Genomic DNA, 24120 nt, shown 5'->3' with positions numbered 1-24120 from the left:
AATAATAATAATAATAATAATAATAATAATAAAACTGCTAAGAGTGAAGGTCTATGGTACATGACAAAGGGGGGCAACTTCTGAAAGTGTTATGGCTTTTATATAAAAAGTTATGCCATGTAAACAATGACACTATGTTTTTAGGCACCCTGAGAACAGTGATGCTTCAGTGCAAGTGTCCTTAAGAAGCCAGGCTTGGTACCCTTTCACTGAGTGGTCAGGAAATCCCTGTCCACAAATGTCTAGGAATCCTGATAGAGTGGTTACCTTTCGACAATTCTAGGCTAGAGCCTTTCACATATGATCAGGCCTTTCCATAAAAGGTAATCGAATGGTGATACTGGCTTGTTTGTAACACTGTGGCTAACTATATGGACTATATGAACGATGTGGTTCCTGGCCCCTGTTGGGCCATGTGGGAACCAGACAGCTCAAAACTGCTGACAGTAAAGGCCAATGGTACCGGACAGAGGGAGCAACTTGTGAAAATGTTCTGTTATGTTATGGAAGCAGCAGAGAGTAGCCCAAGAGGAGGCACATATTGCCCATGGGGTCCCAGGGGATACGTTGCTGGAGGGGGGAGGTTGGAGAATTTGATTGGGAGTTGATTGCATTTGGTTTTGATTGGAATTTGACTGCCCCTTGATTAGTTGTGAGAGGGAAGTGGGGGTGGACACTATTGAGGCAAATTGGTTGACAGAAAGGGTTAAAGATCTAAATTTACACGTATCTGGAAAAAAAACATTAGACTTACCTGGAAAAACCTGGAAATTGGACTCACCTGGAAACTTGTAGGGCAAATTCTTTTTTCTTTGGATAGTGGTTGTTTTTGTTTGACTAAGTTTTCTTTTGGGGGGAGGGAAAATACAGGAAATGGGATGAGGGTGAGAACCCTGGTGGTGCATCCTGGGTGGAGTGCCCGTGCCCCGACTGGCCTCCGGCTGGAGGGGCACCAAAAAACACCAAGTTCTGAGCTCACTTTGTCTTCACATGCTCAGCTGAAGTCTTTCTTGTAATCGCCTGCAGAGAAATGGCAAGTCATTGTTACTCAGTGTTAAAGAATCTGGAACAAACACCAACATCCTCCTTTACAGTATCTGCAGATGTGTTACCGCTCACTGAAGGACAGGAAAACCCGTTATGACCCAAAGGAAATACGTTGGAACTCTACTGTTTGTGTTTTGTACATAAATATGGAAGTTTGGAAAAAGACGGAACCTTCCCTCACAGCAGGACAGTCCATAATGCTTCAGATAGACATCATGTGAAAGTGGTTATTTTCCCAGTAAATTTAAAAATGTTCTTTGTTAGTCAACGAATTATGCTCACAAACAATGAACAGCAATGTTCTTGTATTCATCACAGGTCAGAAAAAGGAACGTTTAAAGAGGGTGACACGCTAAGGACCCATTATTTGAATGACCCCAACGAAACTGTTCAGCGATAATAATCTTAATATGCAGCTTATGGCAACTCAGAACTCATCATATAGCGCTCAGATTCCCTGAGGTCATCTGTCTGCTTATTAACAAGGTTTAGATACAGTGTTTTAATTACATTTCCAATCCTGTACCCAGTGGACTAAACTAAATATAGAAGCATGTCATTAATAATGTTGCAGACAGACATACGCAGAAACTCTTTTTTTTTCACATTATTGTCCTCAAACAAGGAGCTGAATTTGTTCCAGATCCGTGATTATGCAGCAGATTGTCGACGCTGACACCTCATATGGTACTTAGTATTCCTGTTGTGCCAGAAGTAATCCCCTATCAGTCTAACCCTAACCCGTACACGACTGAAGAAATGTGGAAAAAGTTGGAGGAAAAAAATCCTATCAAAAAGCTCTGAATTTTTAGGTCTACTTCATCATTTCTGCAACAACAAAGCAGCTTTCAGAATATGCATATGAACAACACTGGGCTTATTGTCTTGTTCTCAGCACTCCGCTTCATCAGCTTACTTCATTGTAGGCCCCACTGAGTTATGTGCACAATGGACCATTGTTTGTTGCTCTGCGGCATGTTTCTGCTTGAACCACTTGAGGTCAGTACAGCCCACATTACGAGTCTCACAGTTTGGGACTGTCTTTCTTTTACAATATTCATGAATGATGGAGCTATGGATTCATTTGGCCTGAATGGGGAGGGTTAGACTTGTTTATCTTTTATTTTTTCATAAGAACATTCATTTTGAAAGTCACAGGTGGAGTTCATTTTAAAATTCTGACTCCTGAAGAAGCTACTCTTCTAAAATGATTAATCACAATTTGAAAATACATTTGAAATGTGTTACAATAAGATAAAAGGTGTGTTTGTCCATCACTAGGCCATGATGTCATATGACACACATTCCCACTGCCCATGCGTGGGCGATTAAATAGTATTTTAATTTTTGCTGCCTTTATAAAATTAAATTAAATTCATTTTCACCGTTTAATGCAGTGTATATTGTAGTATTATATGCTGCATTTGTCACATACAGAAAATTCAAGCATTCACAGACTTTGCAGGTATGCAGAAGGAATCACACATTGTCCACCAGCTCCCAGGCTTCTGTTATGCAGATCACTGTGTGACACAGGCAAGCCCAGTCTGTTTCGTACAGAATAAATATTTAAAGCTATGATATCTTATTTTTCCAGTTTATGAAAAATTGAAATGCTCTTTACATTCTGCATATGTTAGGGTTACACACTCCACCTGCTGCTCCATTATTCAGCACGTTCTCATGCATTTTGCAGTCCGTATTGTGATCACGGCTCCGTGGCCACGCGTGGACACATATGGACTGAAGGCAGGATTTGGACGACATTAGAAGAACTGTCGATGCAGCTGCGTGTGGGAATTAGACTTTGCAGCAGCTCTACCTGGGTGCGCTCAAAAACAAACAGCGCGCCTCCCGCACCGTGGCCCCGCCCCTGTGCCTCGCTGTGCGCCATTACGTCGGTGTCCTGATCGCTGCTGTGCTGCAAGGCAGACGGGGCAGGCAGAGCAGCTGCAGAGGGAGCAGGGACGGCTGACAACAACGGCAGGCTCATGTCGGGAAAGCCACAAACGCAACATTCGCCTGCATTGTGATTTGATGGACAGCGTTTTCCCCGCCTAACCTTTTTATTCTTCCTTTTGCTCTTCGCGTATTGCCTGTTTATGCGCATACGTGGGATTATATTTCTCATTCTGTCGACCTGAAATGACTGCTCGTCGCCGCGTCTAGCCAATGGTTGCTGCGGGGGCTCCTGTCTTGTGGATTATCCGTCGTCGCCGAGGAGCCAGTCGCATGGTCGAGCCCGGAGGAGGCCCCGCTCTGCTGGATGGATGTGTGTGAGGCAGCGCCGGACTCCGAGTACTGATGAACACGGTGATAGTGATGATGCTCGGGTTTCATCGGCAGTGGGTGAACTGATCTTGGATGTTCGGGCTATATCGCCCCTACACAAACCATTTCCTCATACAGATAAAATTATATTCCTTAAAAACTGGACGCCCCTGGAGCAGTTTATGACGGTAAGAAAGACGCTCATTCACAGGCCACTAGTTTTTTTTTTTTTACTGCCAACTGACGTTAGCTAGCTAGCTTGCTAGCTTAGCGCTGTCACTTTTATCCAAGTTGCCCCCGTCACCGCTAAAACGGCGAATATTGCGAAGCAGCGGCGGCACAAGGCTCCTTCCAGACGGCCGCTTGCTCGTTACATGTGTGCCCGGTGGACTGGCGCCTCACAAACCGAAATACAACTCCTAAATCTGCATTTTATTTCATAACCTTACTAGCCAGTGGTCGTGTAGCCTGCTTGCTAGCTAGCTGTTTCTTAGCCCATTCAATATCGAGCAGCTTACTTTTCGTAGCTGCGAAACGAGCTAATTCAGTGCGCACACGTAATGTGCATTTAAATGGTAACTGAATCAACAAAACTTTGTTTGTACTCCACATATTATATATAGATATGAGTTAAATAGGTCGTTAGTGGCTCATTCATTGGGCAGAGTACAATCAGCCCTTTAATGATGGAATCCAGTTAGCGTCACTTGTGCGGCTTTTAAACGCCTTCATCGCGTTGGACTCTTTCATTAGTCATTATTATTTCCGCTGTTTGGGCGCCAGTGAGCTTTGACTGATTGATCCTCACATGTCGCAGACAGCGGACGCACAGTTGGTTGTTTTTTGTCATCAGAGCTGATAAGTGTTGAAGCAGCGGCTGCTCGTGTCACCAGAGGGGCCTGCGCGCATACATGTATGTAATAAAGGCCCTTATTATGTATAATAAAGGCCTTTATTACATACGTGTAGGCCTGCGTGCATACATGTATGTAGTAAAGGCCCTTATTATGTATAATAAAGGCCTTTATTATGCATATCTATGCCTGCGTGGACCTGGTCGGACCTGGTCGGACCCTGCTCTGGTCCATCAGTGATTGTTCGTTTTGCTCCTTGTTTGGCCGAAAGCTGTCCATGATGAGCTGCTGGGGATGGATGTGAGGGTTCTGCTGTGATGAGGCGTCCTCCTTTTTGCGATGACGTAATCCTCCACCATCCGTGCCACATCTTTTGGGTCGCAGTCGGTTCCTCTCGCTGCCTGCTGCTCGCCAGTCTGCTGCCGCTGCTCAGATCATATGGACCTGCTCTGTCCTGTTGGTCCAGCCTCTGCGCCGCACTGCCCGGCCTCTTTCTACCTTCTTTCTGCTGTCAAAGCTGCAGAAAGCACTTCAGAGGCGTGTGACAGTCGGCCCTGAATGGCATCTCAGCAAACCAAAGAGCTGTGAATGAGACCTATTTGGTCGGTTTGATGTTCTCCATCACAAAGTGGCCCCATCAGTGTGGTTGGGATCCCCAGGGATGCCTGAAGGGAACAACAGAAGCCACCCGACCCATGGCATGCCCTGCATATCCTGTCATTTTACCTTTGGGACAGCATGAAATATTTTGAGCTTCTCTACAGTAATCCTTTCTGGAGGAACCCAGATAAACAAAATACCAAACAGATGGACGTTCAGAAGTGTATTTGAGCTAGTGTTTGTGGTCGGTCTTGACCCGGATGCATGTGGGAATCCCTGTCTGAGGATGATGGTTTGCTGGAGCTGAACTACTTATCTTGGGAATTAGGCCTGTCATGCTGCACGTTTTTATTTAGGACACCATTGCAGGCTGTTGATTGCTCCATATCATGTGTTAAGCTTTGGCTGCCAGGATTATGTTACATTAGAACTCACTGAAAAGCATGTGGCACAGACTTGTTAGCTTGTACTGTCCTTAGTTCTGTAAATGGCCCGTAAGTTTACAGCTAAATGATCCAGTATTGCTATCAAATACGGGCTGCAAGATTGTGCAACTGCATAAATATTTGGTACTGCTGTTGGAACCTCTCTGAAAGCAGAACTGGGTTTTGTGCTCAACAATTGTAAAGATAGAAGAGTAAGATATGTGGGTTTCTTCTGCACAAACCTTCATCACAAAGAAGAATCCCATTTCAGATAGCTGGGACATACAGAGGGATCTGAGACTGTGCTCCGGCGCTGTTGGTATCAAACTTTGACTACTAAGGCCGAGCAAAGCTTGTTTTCATGACATAAAAAGGCACTCTTATGGTTTTTATTTTTATGCACATTATAAATTCATAAATGGTGTGCTGAGGAGAATCCTGAGCTGAACTTGAAATGTCTTACTTTTGCTCTGCCCAAACCTAAAGTAGTCCTGACTTTTAGGAGTGGATGGACTCAGGTGGGGAAGAGTAAATTGCCTGTGGCTCTAGCCCTGCTTCACTTGAGAAGTGCACCTGAACCTGCCATCACTACGGTGTATAAAAGAAATGTTGGTGCAGGGTTAGAGTTAGAGAGAGAGCCAGAGCAGATAGTAAAAAATGTGGATGGAGGGAGGAAGACAGCAGGGCCACAGGTGTGGCAAGGGTAATTGGGATAAACTGCACCTGCTAGCAGAGGGCAGCGGGTTCCCATGGGAGAAATAAGGTTGAAGTTAGCAGTAGCGTAGCATCAGATACCAGAGCAACGTACTCACATTTAAGCGTGTCTGTGACGATGAGCCAAACTGTAGCTGCAGCCATTCCAATGCATACTCAGAACTGTGTTGTTAGTTCACAACAGAACAGACGTGCCTGGCTGTTCAGTCACTGCAGACCTGTAATAGCAGCATTACAGCTGGAGTCGTGGACAACAAGAGTAGGAACTCGGTTACTGTTGGAAGTCTGTTTGTAATCTCCTCTCCAGCCATCACTTGACTACACCATATTGTTTTGTAAGATGAAGAATGTTGTTTTACTGTTCAGTGGTTGACAGGTGCAAGCAAAGCTGCTTAATGTATCTCAGTATATGACGGTAGGAGATGCAGCAAGTTTTTAACCACTTTGGCGCCCTGAGACCTCCCACTGCCACTTTCTCATCATGCCATTTTTGCACGTAGATCTTGGCAGGTTTTGTGACTGTTGGACAGATACATAAAGTTGGCAACCTCCTGGTTAAACATCATAAAGTGGCCCACACAGCAGACGGGCCAGAGGTCAGCCATTGTTCTGTGAAGGCCTTTAATGTGTAGACATTGTGGGATGGGCTGGAAGCACAAAATGTTCGGGGGTGTGTGGAAACCTGCATGCTTAAAGATACTAGAATATGTAAATGTTTTGCGAGTCATGTGCAAAAATGTAGGATAAAACTGACCAAAATGGATTTCCTTCTGTATGTGAGGCAGTGTAGGACTGTTCTTCTGTGTTGTCCCACGACCACGTCATGTCATGTTCAGCTGCCGTCTGCCTGTCCATCGCTTCGTCCATTCTTGCCCACTTCTCATGTCTTTGCTTTCAGTTTTCTGGTTTTCCTTTCTCTCTCTATCTTAGTCTGGCAGCTTATTTCTTGTTCGTGTCCACGTTGGAAAGGCACACCCTCCCTCTCAGCGTGGTGCTCAGTAGTGCTGACAGCTTAGGGTTGGTGTTAACTGACAGTGCTGGTAAGAGGAGTGCTGGCTGGGTGCTGCAGGCGAGATACATTATCAGGCTTTAAAGATGCTAGCATTTGCATATCACACATTAGTAGGCCTGGAATCATTGCCAGAAATACTATTAAAAAAGCCCATGAGCAAACTTGTACTTTTACCAGAGTTTTGCATTAGTCTTTGTGAGTCCACGTACCTAGTTGTTTATTTCCTGTCAATCTAATGGTACCAAATGGACTATTTTAATGCCATACCTAAATTAATGACTTGGGTATTAAGACTCAAATGTTCGAGCTGAATGGCGCTTACCTGTGGGAGTCCTCATAAGGTTCTCGTCTTTATTAGAGTTCAGCCAGCTTTCTGTGACCTCTGCTGACTGTTGCTGACAGCTCTGTCCAAGAACAGCCTGTTCATGTTTAACCAAGAGGACCAGCTGCCTGTCTATTGCATTATAACCATTTGGAAAGTTCGCAGTCCTATTTGCAGTTAGGAAACATTGTCAGTTTAGCCAGTGATGGACAGACTTTGGCCATTTCAGTTTACAGTGGCTGCACACCGACCCGGCTGTAGCCAAGCTGTTGGTGATATTGTGCCAGCTGACTTCTTAAATGTTGTGGATCTTGCAGTCAGTAAATATAAGAGGGGTAACAGCTGCCAGTAGGAGGCAAAATAGTTACCGTCCCTTTACACCATCACCATCATTGTCCTGAGCTACGGTTCTTTCGGTCTGTGTGACTGGCAGGCCTGAAGGGACGCAGCCCAACAGCCATCCATTCACACAAATGTGGAGCCAGATAGCTCTCAGAAAGGCAGCTAGTTAGTGGTCTGTTGCTGGGGCGGATATGGCACGACTCTTTAGCAAAAAGCATCTCCCAAGCTACAAACACAGCTGTGTTTATTTGGTGCAAGATACCACAGCCACAAAATGCCAGGACAAAGGTGCCTTGACAGATCGAGACTTCCAAAACGTAAGAAAGTTGTGCCATACTGATCGTGACACATTCGTTTTGATTTGCTGCAAAGAGTGACTATGAAATGGGGAGGCATCGGTCTGGATTTCAGCATCTTGCCTCAATATCATTCAGGAGCAGGGGAGACTCATGTTTAGATAAGTTTTAAAGTTTAAAGCCGAGACTAAAAATAATTTTTTTCTGCCTGTGAACACTGGGACAAAAATAACAGTGGCTCTGTGGATTGGGTCTGGATGATTCAGTTCCGGCAAAGAAATGAACAACATTTAATTACAGCTGGTCGATTGTAGTATTTTCACATATCAAACGAGCCTTCATGTGTGCACCAGAAGGTTCTGCCCAGTCGTGAGCATGGGCCTTATCTGTGAAGAATGACTCATATTTCCATGAAACGTGCGTTTGTAGTAGCTGTGATTCCTTTCCTGAAATTCTTTTAAATGCCTTTTCTTTGTCCATTTTTGGCTTTTATTTGAGATGTTTTGTTGTCAGGTCAGGGTCACCTCTTTCAGGCTGTACCCTCTCTCTGTGTGTCCAGCGTTGGTGCTGTGGATCATGCATAACTAATGACATTATGGTAATGGGGTTCTCAGTTAGTGGCCAGTCATAATGGTCAGATTAGCTGAAACAGCATGTTATCCAGTCATAAGGGAGATGGACACACACCCCCATGCAACGATCACCCCATTACTCACTGAAAAGTATTTTCATATATGATGAAGGATTTGTCCAAAAAAAAAAAAAATACATATTCGATTAATGTTAGGTTTTTAGATCAGTGAACTTGCTGATTTTTCTGGTCTTAGATCATAATTGGGTAAAGATCTTTGGGTTTAGGGCCTTTGTTCAACCAAAGCAAGACACTGATGGACATTCTCATAAACAAAATTATTTTATCATCAATTTGTGAAATCACTAGACGATTAATTGATGATGAAAACAGTCATGAATCTTTTGAATCCACCAATATCAATAATGCCAACATATCAGAGTGCATCAACAGCAGCTGTCATGAGCTCATGTTGCACTCACGGCCTGTCGTGTGTTTGTTAACTGGAAAAGAACGGACTGGGTTCCTGTCTTGTTAACCAGTTGACCATTGTAGAGCTTTGCACTTTTAATTCACTTGATGACTTGTTGGAGATCTCTTTTGCTGTCAGAGATCGAGCAGAGGGTTGTTTTTCCGTTCCAGGGATGTCTGTAGTGTTGTCTATAGTTGTGCTCTTGAATTGGTCTTGTTCAGGTTCACACACATACAGACTGATTTATTTGAACCCTACAAGAGTTACTCACAGTACACCCTCAGGCTAACTCAGCATACCAAAATAACCCAAAGCAAAAATAAAAACTTCTAAAAAGTTCATGTAGCCATGAAAAGTGCCAGTGTAGTGTTTCCTGTGTACACCTCTTGCTTGTCATTAGTCTGTCCGTGGCGGCTCAGCGGTGATGTGGTGCAGGGAATGCTGCTAGAAGCGTCACTGTCGACCACACAAACACTTTCCCATGAAGCTTTTATCTCCCTAAACAGAGGCGACTGCCCACCGTTTATCTTCAGCACCATTTCCGCAGCGTCTTTATGGTCCTCCTCCTGTTTTAGGGTATTTGTTTCAACTATTTCTGTCTCTGCATCTCCTCTTATATCTGTATCTGTGTGTTGCTAGAGCCTTTGCTTAGTTTCCCACTTCTTGTCCTTGTTACTGTTTAACACCTCAAGACAGCACAAGTTGTCCGCTGGAGTCACCAGAGCTGCTGGTTTGATGATCGTGATGGAAAGGCCAACCATGTGTTTAAGCTTGAAAAAAGTAATCAAGAAAATCAGTCCTGTTTTGTCCAACCTAAGTTTAGACCTACCTACGGTCTCAACATGATATAAATGTAAGCCAGAGTCTGTGTGCGGCTGCCATGCTGCAGCATCACAGCAGGTCAGGCACAATGTTAGAGAGCAGCTCTTTTTATTCCCTCTGGGAGCAGCAAGATAAAGAAACCCTAACCCTAACCCCTATTAGATGTCTGTCAGAAAAGCTAGAGGAAGAGGTCATGTGAGGATGTGGTAAAGGAAAGGGGCATACGACATGAAACGAGTTATAAAATGTATAGAATGGAAAAGCAGGGTATGGGATTTAGAGTGGGCAGTGTATGGAAACATCTGGTAAACAGTTTCAGGAGACCCTCGACCAAAGGACTCAAATTGTTCTGATTCATGACGAGAAATGGACCTTTTACTCCACTGGCCCACATCCCTGCAGGCCTTGGCAACATAGAGAGTGGCTCTCCATATCTCTTGTAATTCATCATCCTTTATCGGCCCTATTATGAGTCACTCGTGTGTTCTAACCCAGTTTCTGAAAAATGCAGGGCTAGATTATTCCAAAGGAGCCAGGGGATAAAGCTAGCTAGATTATAGTTTAGCGGCGGTGAGATAGAGCGAGCTAGCGTGGCAGTGGTTGGATTAAGAGAGCGCAACATAAAGACATTAAAGGATTTACACAGTCGTTGGTGATCACTAGGTATGAGATGGGTAGATGTAGGGCCGCTCAGGGGATGAATGGGCAGTGATAGATAGGAGAGCTGGACAGGTGGCCAAAGAGAGGAGAAAGGCTCTGGGAAGCTGTGTCTGCGTTATGGTTTGCTTACATGTACATTCATTGTGTCATGTGTGATTTCTACATGTTTCTACATCACATTGAACACGCTGACATGACGGCTCAGTTCAAGTCGTGGGGTCTATAGTTTAGTGAAAGAATCTTTCCAGGTAGAAGCACACTTTAGGATAGTAATTGTAAATATGGAACAAAGTGGCAACTGGCAGCTTTTCACCCTTTCCAGCAAATAGAAAGCCAGATCCCAGTGCCATGATGACGAAGGCAGAATCAACATGTGGTGGTCGTATTAAGGAGGCAGGTTGTGTTACTTGCTGATCCGGTAGACATAATGCCAGCTGTAAGGCAGTTCTGTACCCTCTCAAGTCCGACAGCGTTTCCCCTTTAGTGAACGCCTGCTCGAGGTTCATCTTATTTTCGTTCACTCTCTGTCTTCTGACAGTAGAGCTGCTTTTATTCTGCCAGGTAGACTTTTCACAGCTACTGTGTTTGCTCCCTTTACCAAATTCAGTCTTCATGGTTGCATGAGCTTTGGAACGCGGTGACAGATGGAATCGGTGCTTCCAGGCACCAGTGTGTCCTAAATCTGTGGTGTTTTGTCTTAGCATGTTATGTTTGCACTCAAACCGATATTAGGGTTAGGGTTAGGGTTACCCTATACAAAATGAGGGTAAGACAATAAATGTAGTGTTCTCTGCCCACCGCTGCTACAGGGATCAGTCTTTAATTATTGTAGAGTTACTACCAGAAGATACGATCCCAGCATTTCTTATCTGAAAGCGGGGATTCCTCTGCACTGCAGCCCTGCCCCCATCTTTACGCTCCTCAGGTATGTGAGTACAGCTGGCTCCTGACTCTTTACTCAGTACTTATGCTCCACTTCGTGTTTTGGCTTGTCCTTTCCTTGGCATCAACCTACCTTCTCTACCTCAACATGCATATACACAGCGACACATACCCTTCTAGGAGCGCTTACACTTCCATGCACCATTTCTTAAAGGTGTACTGCGCTTTGCTGAGTTGTAGCACTTCTGCCACGTGCTGCTTGTGCAAACTGAGCCCAGAGTGTGTGTCAGCTTCTGATCCTCAGGTCTGCCTTTGAAACAGCTGCTTCAAGAGCCTTGAATACCGCACGAGGTCAAAGGACACAGTTGCTTAAGAACAGTGGGTCAGATCCAAAAATGGATGGCACTCGGTGTTCTGCTGTGTCCCCGTGGTGAGATCGCATTAAAGGTTTCATTGTGTTTGATCTAAGGCTGACACTTAGGACTGGTTTCCATCATGACATCAAAAACAACGAATGGCATATCTCGTCTTGGTCAGCGTGTCTTTAATCTTCAGTTTCCTGCCGTAGTTTTCAGACATGCAGTGTTTTTGTGTGGCACTTGACAGGGTTATTTGTGGAACATCAACAGTTTACATGGTGAAACCTAGTTTTATCCGCTGCTTGTTTTGCTTGGAGATGTGTGGAGGAAGCGCAAAGTGATCTGTGTCCAACTCAAACAAGGACGTAAAGAGCAGTCTGCAAACACAGGACATGAGCACTGCTGTTTCTATTTCATACTGCTTCCGGTTCCCTCACTGTCAGCCCTGTTTTCCTTCCAACCCTTCTCTCCTTCAGGTTATCCTTATTGGTCATGGATCCTATTCCACGCGACCAGCTTGTCTAAGACAAAGCTGTTTGTAAATTCTGTCTCTCCATAATTTGCCCTGTTTCAGCCAGCAGACCAGTGCCAAATGTAGATGTGGGCTGTGAAAATGTTGTCACTGTGCATGCGGGATGATGCAGTGAAGCGAACAGGAAGGAAAGTCCAACAACATGCTTGAGCTGCTGTTCTCCTCGGTTAATATCTGGGCCGGCCCGAACCGTTCAACGTCTGAATCACGGCCTGAGCGTAGGATTCAGCTGTTCCACAAACTAACGAAGGCCTGATTATAGGATCATTTTGCAATCACAGATCTATTGCAACTACAACGTTTTACATCATGCAAAGGTTTCACATTCATTGTTTTGCCTCCAAGCCGGTGTAGTATCGCATATGGACCCCAGGATCCATATTCTATGGGGGTCCATTTACAATCTTATACTGGCGCCAGCTGAGACCAGAGGCTTTATGTTTTAAGGGTGTACGTCCGTCTGTCCTATTCTAGTGGATGCAGTGTCTCCTGAAAGCCTGGATTTCTTCTCAGTCCCTTGGCCTTGAGGATGGACTGATTGCAGTGTTGTAGTTAAAAGTCAAGATCTTTGTGGCCTCTCAACACGTTTTTGGCCATAACTTAAGACTTCATATGCCAATAAAGAGAAAACTTCACACATAAATAATAAAATAAAATGACGCTGTGAGTTTAAGTGTGGACAGACTGAACTTCACTAGCTGGCAGGGGCAAACAGCTGTGAATTACCAGGCACAAGAACCATCTAGAGGTGATTAAAATCAATATAATTGCATTAATGTACATAATAAGGTGCTTCCAACATCAGTTCATATAATTTAATGGCAGAAGTATGTTTGACTCGAACCATTACAGGAAATGATGGACATCCATCTTCCAATGTCAGAAAGACTTTGCTTTAGCAGGCAGATGGAGCAGGTAATGGTACAGATTTCTTTTCCAGATTCCAGATTTAAGGGCTTACCATAAAAAATGGTCATGCAAGAAAAACAACAGTCTCTGTGGAGAAGTAAGACGTAAGAGCAGTGACTCAGTATATGATCAAAACACATAAATGTCTATGATTTTAGTGCCTCATTGTAACTGCAGGAGTGAGCAGTGACCGCTGTGGCCAGGTAGCAGTCAGCTACCCTCAGCAACATCACAGGTCTTCATAGGTGAATAGCACAGCTACAGCAGGGAGGTGAGCTGAGGTAGGCAGCTTCCAATCTGACAACATATGTTGTCTTGGAGGTACAAACACTCAGCTGGTGGTGGTTATTGCCACAACTCTGTTTGTGTCAGAGACTGCGAAACAAGGCCACGGGGCAGTTGTCACCCAGAAGTTGTCTGAGGAGCTGCTGCGTCAGTGCTCTGTGGCACATAGAGGACTTAACTGGAAACCAGTGGATATTCTACATGCCACTGTGCAGCTTCAATGTGATGAAAGAAGCTGGTGTTTGTGTGGAGGTTGAATGAACTTCTTGTTAGCTGCATCTGCCCTTTAAATGTAATGCACTGAACGCAGTGTGCTGCTGTTTACTGTAAGTTCACTCTACAGAGCTGTTAGTCGTCGTTACTACGCTGTACCTGGGTGTGGCGACTCTGTGAAATAGTTTATTTTACCCTTCCAAGTGTATAATTTCATTCAGTTTACTGTGGCAACACATCCAGGATCCCAGGATGCTGAATCTCAGGACAACATGAGCGCAGTCCTTCAATATGTTGCTGTTTTACTGTGTCAACTGGCGAGTTACGTATTGTGCATCCAGTGGGTTTCTCTGTGGGCGTTCTGTGTCTGGATTCGTCCGTCGTTAGCGGTGATTCTCAGAGGGGAAAACAAATTGCAGGCTGTGATTCAGTCAGGTCCTGTGTGTGAGAGCTTATATACAGTATCTGTGTGAGCAGAATGGACAGCCATACCCGGAGAGGAATCGGTGTGTGTCAGAGATGAGAAGGAGAGGACAGGAGACAGGAGAAGCAGAGTGTGTGTGCATGTGGGTGAGGAACAGGCAGCTCGCTGCTGTTTTCTGGGGCAGCCATCAGGCTGCAGGCAGCAGGAGGATAATAACAGAAGCTGTTACATTCTTGTGGTTTCTCTGATTTCAGCATGAGGCAGGGGCCGGCTCTGGCTGACTCACGGCTGCTCTGCCTGCTTCCCTTCCCCATCAGCCTCTGTGCCAGCATGGAGGCTGCTCGCCAGAGGACAATACATGACATTTCTTGGACACTTTAATCTAAGGCACATTAATTACAGGGACCATAAATCTGTGCATATTTTAGCACCTCTTGCCTGAGCCGAATCCTACTAACTGATTAACACCAGCTAAGCTACCACTGTGAGCACTTGCTGTCATTTTACTTTATAGTTTGCCAGTCCAGTTTTGTTCCTATGGCAATTTAAAGGCCAGTTTCAGTTGCTGCAGCCAAGGACTGATTCTCATTTAGATGTTCTACACTGATCAACCTTGGCCTGGGCGACAAAACAGTGGCGATGTGTATAAATCGATAGACATTTCATTGATAGATACAGCAACATTTTTAATGTTATGTTTGTGAATTTGACTTATTCTTTACAAGCATGATGGCTGCATCAACAAACCCCAGGTGTGCTCCCAGCCTGTCGTGTCCCTCATGTTACAGCATGCTACGAGTGAGACGCTGCCAGCCAGTCATTTCAGGGCTTGTTGTTTGGTTGCACTGTCAGTGTGTGATACAACAACGGAAGTGAAGACGAGTGCACACCCAGAGGATATTTTCATATAAAAACAACAAATCAGCTCGTCAGTATGGTAGTTTTTGCTTCTTTTTCAAAGTCTCTAGCTCAGTTCTAGCAGCAGATCCTTTAAGTCCTGGAAGTTACGAGGTGGGGCCTCCATGGATTGGACTTATTTTTCTAGCACATCACAGAGGTTTGATCGGATTGAGTTCTGGGGAATTTGAAGGCCGGGTCTTGAACGCTTTGCAGTGAGCAAAGGTACATTATCCTGCTAAATGAGGCTAGTGCCATCAGAGAATGCTGTTGCCAGGAAGGAGTGCACGTTGTAGGTAGAAGTGTCAGAGGAACATCCACATGAGTGCCCGGACCAAGGGTTCCCAGCAGAACATTGCCCAGAGCATCATACTGCTTCTGCTGACACACAGGCAGTCTACTGTAAACCTGATGTACAAGAAAGGGGTCAGCTTGGGTTGTCTGACTAATCTGCAGCTGCACAGCCCATTCACAGTGAGCTACCATGCAGCGTGTGTTCTGACACCTTTCTGTTACAGCCAGCATCAAGGGTTTTTGCAGTTCGTGCTACAGTATCTCCTCTGTGTGATCGGACCACATGCATCGATCCATGATCACTGGTTGTCCTTCCTTGGACCACTTTTGGAAGATACTAGCCCCTTTGGAGAAGCCCTGAGCCAGTCTTCTAGCCGTCACAGTTTGGCTTTTGTCAGAGTTGCTCTGATTCCAACGCTCGGCCACTTTCCTTGCTTCAAGAGCTGACTTGCTGTTCACTTGCTGCCTAATTTGTCCCACCCTTTGACAGGTACCATTGTAATGGGATAATCAATGCTATTCACTTTACCTGTCAGGGTTCTAGAGTTGTTGCGCATTGGTGCATATGCTGGTCTGTCGGCGCTGATGTTTCAGTGCAGTTCCAGTGTGTTGCTTTACAGGGAAGAGGAAACGAGTTTAGGTCATGAAATAATCTATGTTCATCTGAGTAAAGGACGCAAACGGGTCAGGTTGGTTCAGTCACTTGTGGACATTTGAGTCCAGATATTTAAGATCTAAAATAATTGTGTGCTTTAAGTCTTGAAGAGCTAGAGAGAAATAAAACAAGAGTCCATGAATGTCACGCTACAGCTAATAACATAAAGCCATGCATGTTTTTATGTGCTTGTTGCTGTTAAAACCATCGTGTCTGTTCATCATTCAGTCTGTTTCATGAGCTCCTCTCAGCCTCTTACTTAGGTCTTGGCTTGCACAGTCTTTTTCTTCTTTAAATGACGTTAATGCAGAACAGGCTAAATCAAGCACTGCTTAGCCCATGTTTGTGAAACCTGGCTGAGGTTGTAGTATATCAGGCCTGGGCTACAGATCAAATGCCATCTCCATCAATATGAGACATGTTGCACAGCACTGATCCCAGGCCAGCAGGCTGGAGCTCTCGAAGCTGCTTTATTCTCACACAGGATTCCATCAAAGCGGTGCCAGTGCTATGTGAGTGCTGTCCCCACTGTGTCAGGACACTGACACTCACTGGGATGAGTGATGCTAGCAGAATGAAACTGCTGCTTGCAGATCTGTATCAGCTTCTTCAGTTTAGCACTAAGCCGTATTTTGTACAAAGCAAACTGTGGCCTTGAAGAGCATTAAGCCACACACAAATTTCTGCCTTTTATACTTCAAGACATGCAAAAAACAGCGACAAATTGCTGTCTCAGTATTTTTCACCACTAGCTAACCTTATTTGCTACCGCGTGGCAGCGTTGTACAGGCTCTGAGGTGACTATCAGGTGAACCCACGCTTTCCTGTTTTGGCCCTGTTTACCAACCACAGTGTGTTCCACCCACCTCCATCTCTTCATCTTCACCTCTTCATACGAGCAGTGGCAGAGAGACATCCCCTAACACCTCTCCCACACACATGCTTCTTGTTATATGAGCTGTATCGTACATTCAAACAAGCCGTTTAATCATCAGCTCTATGTTTGAATCACCTGTTCCATTTGAATCACCTGTGCTGCAGCAGGGCTTGTGTTTCTTTAGCTTTATAGTCAAACCCTAACCCACCCTAAGGACAGTGTCTGGGTTTTTCAATGTTATATCGAGGTAATCTGTAGGTATTCTATTTTGAACACGTACTGTACTGCAAGCCACATGCCGTACCTTCTGTCACCATGTCTTTCTACAGACAGAGCCACAGCAGCTGACTGTTGGTGGTGTTGTGAATTATTTCACTGGATAATGATGCAGCGGCTAAGAAGGCTTTTAGGTCATAAGTAGACTATTGTTTGTTTCAAAGAGATTACACTTGGAGTAGCTCTGACCAAAAGCACTGTGGAGCGGTGTACAGCTTATACACAGCCTCAAGTTCAGTAAATTATGCATCAGGCAGAGTCCCTGTCATCAGCAAAACATCCCAGACTTCTGAAGTCTGTCCTACCTATGGGCACTCACACACTGACCATAGCAGTTACAGCTCCGTAAAACACGCTGGAGGAAAAACAGTTTCTCTTACAAGTGCACATTTGTGCTGAAGGCATCGAGACTATTAATTTCCGGATGTTGTAGAGCAGCAGATGCTGTGTTTACGTGGAGCTATGTGAGCATGTGGGTACGTGTAAATGTGACAAAGTGCATTTTGTGGTCATATACTACTAGTATAAGAAATGTCTCCTTCCTCTCTTGTTTGTTAGATGTTGAGAGTTTACATTCAGCTTTCAGTTTACATTTTTGTGAAGGCACTGGTGCAATAACGCCAATGCAAGTGTGTGTTACATCCCCATAACCCACTGTAGGTTTCTGCCAGAGATAGAAGCCTTCCTGATGCAACCAGGCAGAGAATCAAAGTGCTGCTTGTTGTGTTTGCACAAGTTTTTAGTTTCTTTTGTGTGTTGTATTGCAGGCTTTTCCTTACAATAGAAAGGCTTAGGTGCAGCACCTACATGTTTTTGTGTACACCTTAGGCTGTATGCACAGGCGACAGATCCGAATACATTTAAAAACAACAGTGAGAGTTTATGCACTCACAAAGGCAAAGCCACCGAAAGGTGCCATCTAAACCGCTAGACAAAGTTTAGCTGTGTTCACATGTAAAGTCTCTCGATGATGAAAACCACAAGTGAAAGTATTTTCTAATGTAGCTTCACAATGCACTGCTGTGGTCAGAATGATAATCACAGATATATACAATATTAAGACTTCAACAAAGTAAGGGCCAGGTTCTTCTGTACCCAGATTCAGGCCATCTCAGAGATGATATGCAATGATATACATCGAATATACATCATACTCCAAATGTTTCACTTGCTGAACATCTTTGTTTGATGGACACTGCAGTTTACTGCCGTACATGGTATGCTAGCTAGACGTAGCTGGACATCTGTATGGAGAAGCCACTGGTCTCCACATGGTTGCTGCAGCACCAGCACTTACTCCTAGAAAGAGTGACAGGGGCCTTCTCCTGTCAGATTTACACAAGTTGAAACAAGTGATTTTACATAGACTGGTTTTCTAAGCAGTATTTTTTCTAGAGTTTCTAGAGCTCAGAGAGAGCACCTCCACCAAGACCAGTGAGCTCAGAGAGAGCACCTCCACCAAGACCAGTGAGCTCAGAGAGAGCACCTCCACCAAGACCAGTGAGCTCAGAGAGAGCACCTCCACCAAGACCAGTGAGCTCAGAGAGAGCACCTCCACCAAGACCAGGGACCCATTTTGCAGTTGTAACCACTTGCAACCAAAAAACATGAAGCACACGCTTCTTCTCTCCGCCACATCTCAGGGAATCCACCTTGGTAGTTTTTGTGTAGTTTGCTGACAGACAGACAGACAGACAGGAAGATGAAGTAATCTGAAAACCCCCAACCACCACTGCCCCCAGGAATCCAGACAGCACCAGAGCTCTGTGAAGACCAGAGGGAAAACCCTGCTATTGTGTCATTCTGTCTCTCCCAGTGGGACCTGGAGAACTCATTGTTAAATGTGAAAAACTAATCAGGCAAATCCGACAATCTCTCTTCGGTGCACGACCTTTTGGAGACAGTGCAGCATTGATAATATGCTTACATTTTAGGTACAGTCCAATCTGGAGCAGGAGGTGTGCAGTTTCCAGGAAAACGAGTGTTGTCAGAAAAGCCTTTTCCTAGTACTCTGTCCTCCGCTAGCAGCTGCCTTTCTCTCATGTTAAATGTCAACCGCAGTCTAACTCTATTTGTCAGCAAAGAGCAAGAATAGAATATGTAAGTCTTCCTAGAAAAGAGGCTTGAGCAATGTAAAGGAAGATTGGTAATTAGGAGTTGGGTTGAAATGTGATGAGATGAGTTCTGATTGGGTCAGTGTTTGAGTATTATGACCTGAACAGCTATGGCTTCTAAGAACAGGAATACAGGTGATTCTGAGGGTGCAGGGATTACGGGGCTCATGTAGTTGTCTCTGGTACATGCTACCCTCTGTCTGTCGCCTTCTGAAGGACTGACTGAAGTGCTGGCAGAAAATCTTGCTTGCAGTATTTGAACTCGTCTGGGTTTGTGTTTTCCTGAGTGACAGGATGCACTGGACTGGACTTACCTGCACTTCTGCTTTGTTGGTTAATCATATTGTACTCCTACTGTGCTGTAGGCCAGAGTGCTTACAGCAGTAGCCATTATTTTGCTTTTTGTAAAGAAAACTCTGTAATGCGTTAAAGCCATTTCCTCCTGTAGGACCTGTATGGATGCATTGGTGCAGGCATGCAGTGCCAACGCTGCTTTCACATGATCAAAGTGCGCACAGCATCAAAGTGCTTAATGTTTTATAATTCCATTCATATTTTAATGTTTGGAGCGTTGATGCCCGACTCAGCAACTGCTCAAGAAAATCAGTAGCTCATACATTAAACTGTTGTGACACTGAGCTGTCATGTGGAGATCTTTTAAGGTGAAGCACATGGTACAGCTGTGGAGATACATGTTGCTGTTCTGTTGCAGTTTAACTCCATAAAACCACGTCAGGATATGAGCAGTTGGAGCAGAGTTGTGGATATTAAAACAAGCTGATGGGAAGGCTTCTGATCCTGCTACAGTCAGTACTGACGAGCAGATAAAGCCCTACATGTTTGGATGGATCATCTGTGTTCTTGTATATATTCAACAAACACATACTCCCACAGTTTCTATAAGCTTGAACAATTAAAATGCAAATCAGTCTCTTTCATACATGATCACACAGGAATAAATAAGCGCTTGCTTGTGCGTGCGTGTTGCTTGTTCATTGTTGTGTGTGTGTGCTGTCCAGAGGGGCTTTACATCCTAATGAAAAGAGGCTGATTAATGTGCTGCTTATTGATCCGACATGCTGCTAAACACACAGTCACACACTTGCTCAGAGTGGTGGTTGAAGAAATAATGCCATGAGTCTTTTGTCAAAATTAGAATAACACCATGTCCTGGGCACAAAGACGGGGCTACTGAGTCACAGCCATACTTTACCCTGGGTGACATGGCACATGTCAGGGTTTCATATGTACTGAATAATTTTACATGGACTCAACCAGTCACGACACATGTTCAGAAAAGGCCCAAGGTCTACATACATGTTACGACATAATGACAATAAATCACGTGACAGTACTGGATTACAGACCACTTCCTGCCTTTTGAGTTTTTGACAATACAAGTTAAATTCCTGAATTATTTTGGTTTTCATCCTTTCTTTTTTTTTTTTCACCTAGCAGCCCTACACTAGCAGCCCTAACCTAGCAGCCCTACACTAGCAGCCCTAACCTAGCAGCCCTACACTAGCAGCCCTACACTAGCAGCCTGACCTAGCAGCCTGACCTAGCAACCTACACTAGCAGCCCTAACCTAGCAGCCCAACCTAGCAGCCCAACCTAGCAGCCCTGACCTAACAGCCCTGACCTAGCAGCCTGACCTAACAGCCTAAACCTAGCAGCCTGACCTAGCAGCCCGACCTAGCAGCCCTACCTAGCAGCCCGAACCTAGCAGCCCTGACCTAGCAGCCTGACCTAGCAGCCCGACCTAGCAGCCCTAACCTAGCAGCCCTAACCTAGCAGCCTACACTAGCAGCCCTAACCTAGCAGCCCGACCTAATGGCCCGACCTAGCAGCCTAACTGCCGAGCAGCAGGAGGGGGTGGGCTTGCTACAGAACACCTGGCCTCCCTGCTGGTGGGGCAGGAATGTGCAGGGTTGGGGTGGATGCGGGTGGAAATTTGCAGCGTGTTCAGAACATGACCCCTGGTAACATTTAAAGGTGCCAGCGTCAGCAGGAAAGGAAAAATCAGGGGAATGTGCTGCTTTAATCAGACCTGCATGTCTGTTCCTCTGCGTTCTGTGTGTTCTGTGTGTGTGTACATTACTGTGCACACCAGGCCTCTTGTTGTATCAGTGAGGGAACGCTGTCCCACCCCTCTCATATTTCCAATGTGAGTGTTGGGTTTAGCTTTCCCCTGATATTTTCTAACTTGATAGTGTGGTTAAGACATCAGTGGCTTGTCTGACATCACTAAATAGCATGCTGTTATTCTAATCCATTAGTTAAAATGAAGCTGGACTGAAATAAAAGCCACATGGCAAACAAACACACAGCATATCATGTTGTTATAGTAGCAGTCACCTGTGAAGAGCAGCCCACCCTGCAGCGATGCTACAGGTTTCATACTGGGTTCAGTAAAGCTGTGTGACATGATTCAGACATGAGATGCAGTCTGTGAGCTGTGAATTCAGTCACTTATTGAACTCTTCACTGTTCAGTGTCGTTTTTTTGTTCATAGAACAACTTTAATGCTGTGAATAAATCATTGTAAATGTACAAGTTAGATGTTATCACACTTGTAGAGCACCAGTGGGTCTGTTGCTTGCAGTGCGAGCTGAAAACAGGAAGCCTCTCTCCCCCACATCTAGGCAGTCACCTCGGTGACTCTGTGGTCCACGTGAAGCTCAGACACCAAGTGAAGTCACTGTGTTTACTGACATGCTCTGATGAGAAACCTGTGTGCACTGACTCTCTGTTTTCCTGTAGCACTGTAATCATAATGCGTTCAACATAATCACTATAGGGTATTCACATGATATTTCTCATATATATTTTTTACTTTAAGTAAGCTTCTTCCCAAAAGCCATCACCACTCTGAACTCACACATGCACTGACATCACAGTCCACCCCCCCACCCCCATCTACCTCACATCCACCTACTGTAAACTCTATTTAAATGTGCAATATCATCAATGACCATGCTGTGCAATATTTTTCTAAATTCATACTGTACATATAACTTATACTGTATATATAACTTGTATTATTTTATATTTAAATCTCTTCTATTTTTTTATTTTTTCCTCTTTATTTTGTTCTTTATTCTATATTGCACTGAAGGAGCATCTCTTAATCTCATTGTACATGTGTATAGTGACAATAAAGGCATTCTATTCTATTCTATTCTATTCTATTCTATTCTATTCTATTCTATTCTATTCTACATGTACTGTGCTATATTGCTTACCATTAGTTTAGTGTGAGATCAATGTTATGTTGTAGACTGAAAACCAAATAAATGTAGATATTGTCACATGCGCATGAAATAGGTTTTCCATGTCTGTGGAAGTCATATGAGTTGGAAATGTGTGCTTTATTCCCTACCCCTACCCCTAACCTAAGCCTTCTACCTAAAACAGCTGTATAGAGGGGGTGCAGTGATCTCCCCATCACGTCAGCCTGTACCATCTGGAACCGCCCGAGTGCAGTGGGAAGTTGTGTAATCATTGGACAGCCCTGATATAATTCTTTGGCCGTTTATTTATGAGATGCAGTAGTAAGACAGCAGTGAGTTGCTTTTGTGAATTTGTTCTGTAATGATCTTTTTTTTCTAACCTTTGTTTATTCTAACTCAATCGCTGAGAACGTTCTGTTCTCAAATAACTCCATAGGAAGAGCAAATGTCATTCATTCATTCATTTTGCTCTGCTCTTAAAGGGAAATGCACGTTTGCAAGGTCAAGAGGGAAGGAGACAGAGGAGGGAACAATTTACGAAAGAAACGCAGAATATACTGAAGAGATGTTTCTATGAGGGGACATGTGGCGAGGCGTATAGAAGATCAGACTGGAGTGGAGAACAGAGGACTGTACAGCTAAGAAGGGCAGGGACAGCGGGGAGGAGTGGAGCCTGTGAACTGGATGACTTTATAATAAAGATGTTACCATAGAACTTGTGAGGTGCATCTAAAGGAGATGAGTGCAGTGCTGATATAGTCCAGAGCGAGCTGGAAAGAGCTGCTGCCAGTCTCCATTATGTGCTTCTTTGATTCAGCAGGAATCCCAGTGACAGGTGTTGGGTTTTATCAATGGCTCTGTGTGTGTTTGTGTGCATAAGTAAATGGCTGCTCCCTGGCACTGATCACTGTCATTTGCATAATGGACTCCCGGGCCATACTGACAGTCAGACAGGAGGAGACGCGAAGAAAAATCAAGGAAGGAGAGAAAAAATTTGTTTCAAGGAAATTCAAGTAGTTTCTCCCTTGTCAAGAAAATCTGATTCTTTAAGACACTTAGGATAACCTGGCCAGAGATAGAGCAGTTCATGGTTATCTATGGTTGTGTAGACCTTCATCAGCACAGCGTTTCACCTTGTGACACACGTCGTTACCTGCTGCATCGCACCGCAGTGATTGCTGGACCAGAGCTACTGTACATGTTGGTATTTTCACCTGTTATGGCAAGTTAAAGGTGTGCTATAAAAAAGAGTGCTCTAATGCTAATTAGGTAACTCATATGAAAAGAAACGTGTCATGTTATTTCAGTTTAACTGTCTGTTACTGGTCAACAACCAATACTAGTCTGTAAACTAATTGTTAGGGCATCGTGTTTAACGTTTGTCTAAGATGCTGTGCAGCCAGCTGCTGTCCTGGGCTGCAGCCCTCCTCTGTGCTACGGCCTCAGTCTGGTAAGCTAACAGGGTGGAAGTGGGACTGATAGCATCTCGTAAAACCTGCTCGGTTTGGCAATGCTGTGATCCAGTCAGCACCACCTAGCATTTAAGCCCTGGACAGAGCACCGTGTGCTCACAGTACAGATGTGACTGTTAACCTGCCATAGCAAGCAATGGTATTGTCACATACAGTATGGCACTGCAGATGCTGTGCTCTCATTCAGCCTGAGAAGGAAAAGCAGTCGCTGAAGGGAAAGGCCTCCGAAAGCTCAGGGATGCATTGAGTCTTAACGTATGGAGTCGTCTGTAGGTTAGGGTGAGGAGACT

General features: G+C 44.6%; 1 protein-coding gene across 2 annotated transcripts in view; it reads left to right on the top strand.

The window, feature by feature from the left end:
* Positions 1–24120, top strand: part of ptpn4a (protein tyrosine phosphatase non-receptor type 4a) — an 85383-nt gene that overhangs the window by 949 nt on the left and 60314 nt on the right. Inside the window, exons 2-3 of one of the 2 annotated variants that reach the window (XM_008296342.1) lie at positions 1343–1346; positions 2980–3506. The gene's annotated coding sequence lies outside the window, so the exon portion shown is untranslated. Of the gene's footprint in view, positions 1–1342; positions 1347–2979; positions 3507–23442; positions 23449–24120 lie in introns of those variants that run through there. The other variant, XM_008296343.1, reaches the window with a different exon arrangement.

Source organism: Stegastes partitus, unplaced genomic scaffold, assembly GCF_000690725.1.
Source record: "Stegastes partitus isolate 25-593 unplaced genomic scaffold, Stegastes_partitus-1.0.2 Scaffold1121, whole genome shotgun sequence".
NCBI classification, from domain to species: Eukaryota; Metazoa; Chordata; class Actinopteri; family Pomacentridae; genus Stegastes; species Stegastes partitus.
Note: the sequence above shows the minus strand (reverse complement) of the source record. Positions and strands in the feature narration are given on the sequence as shown.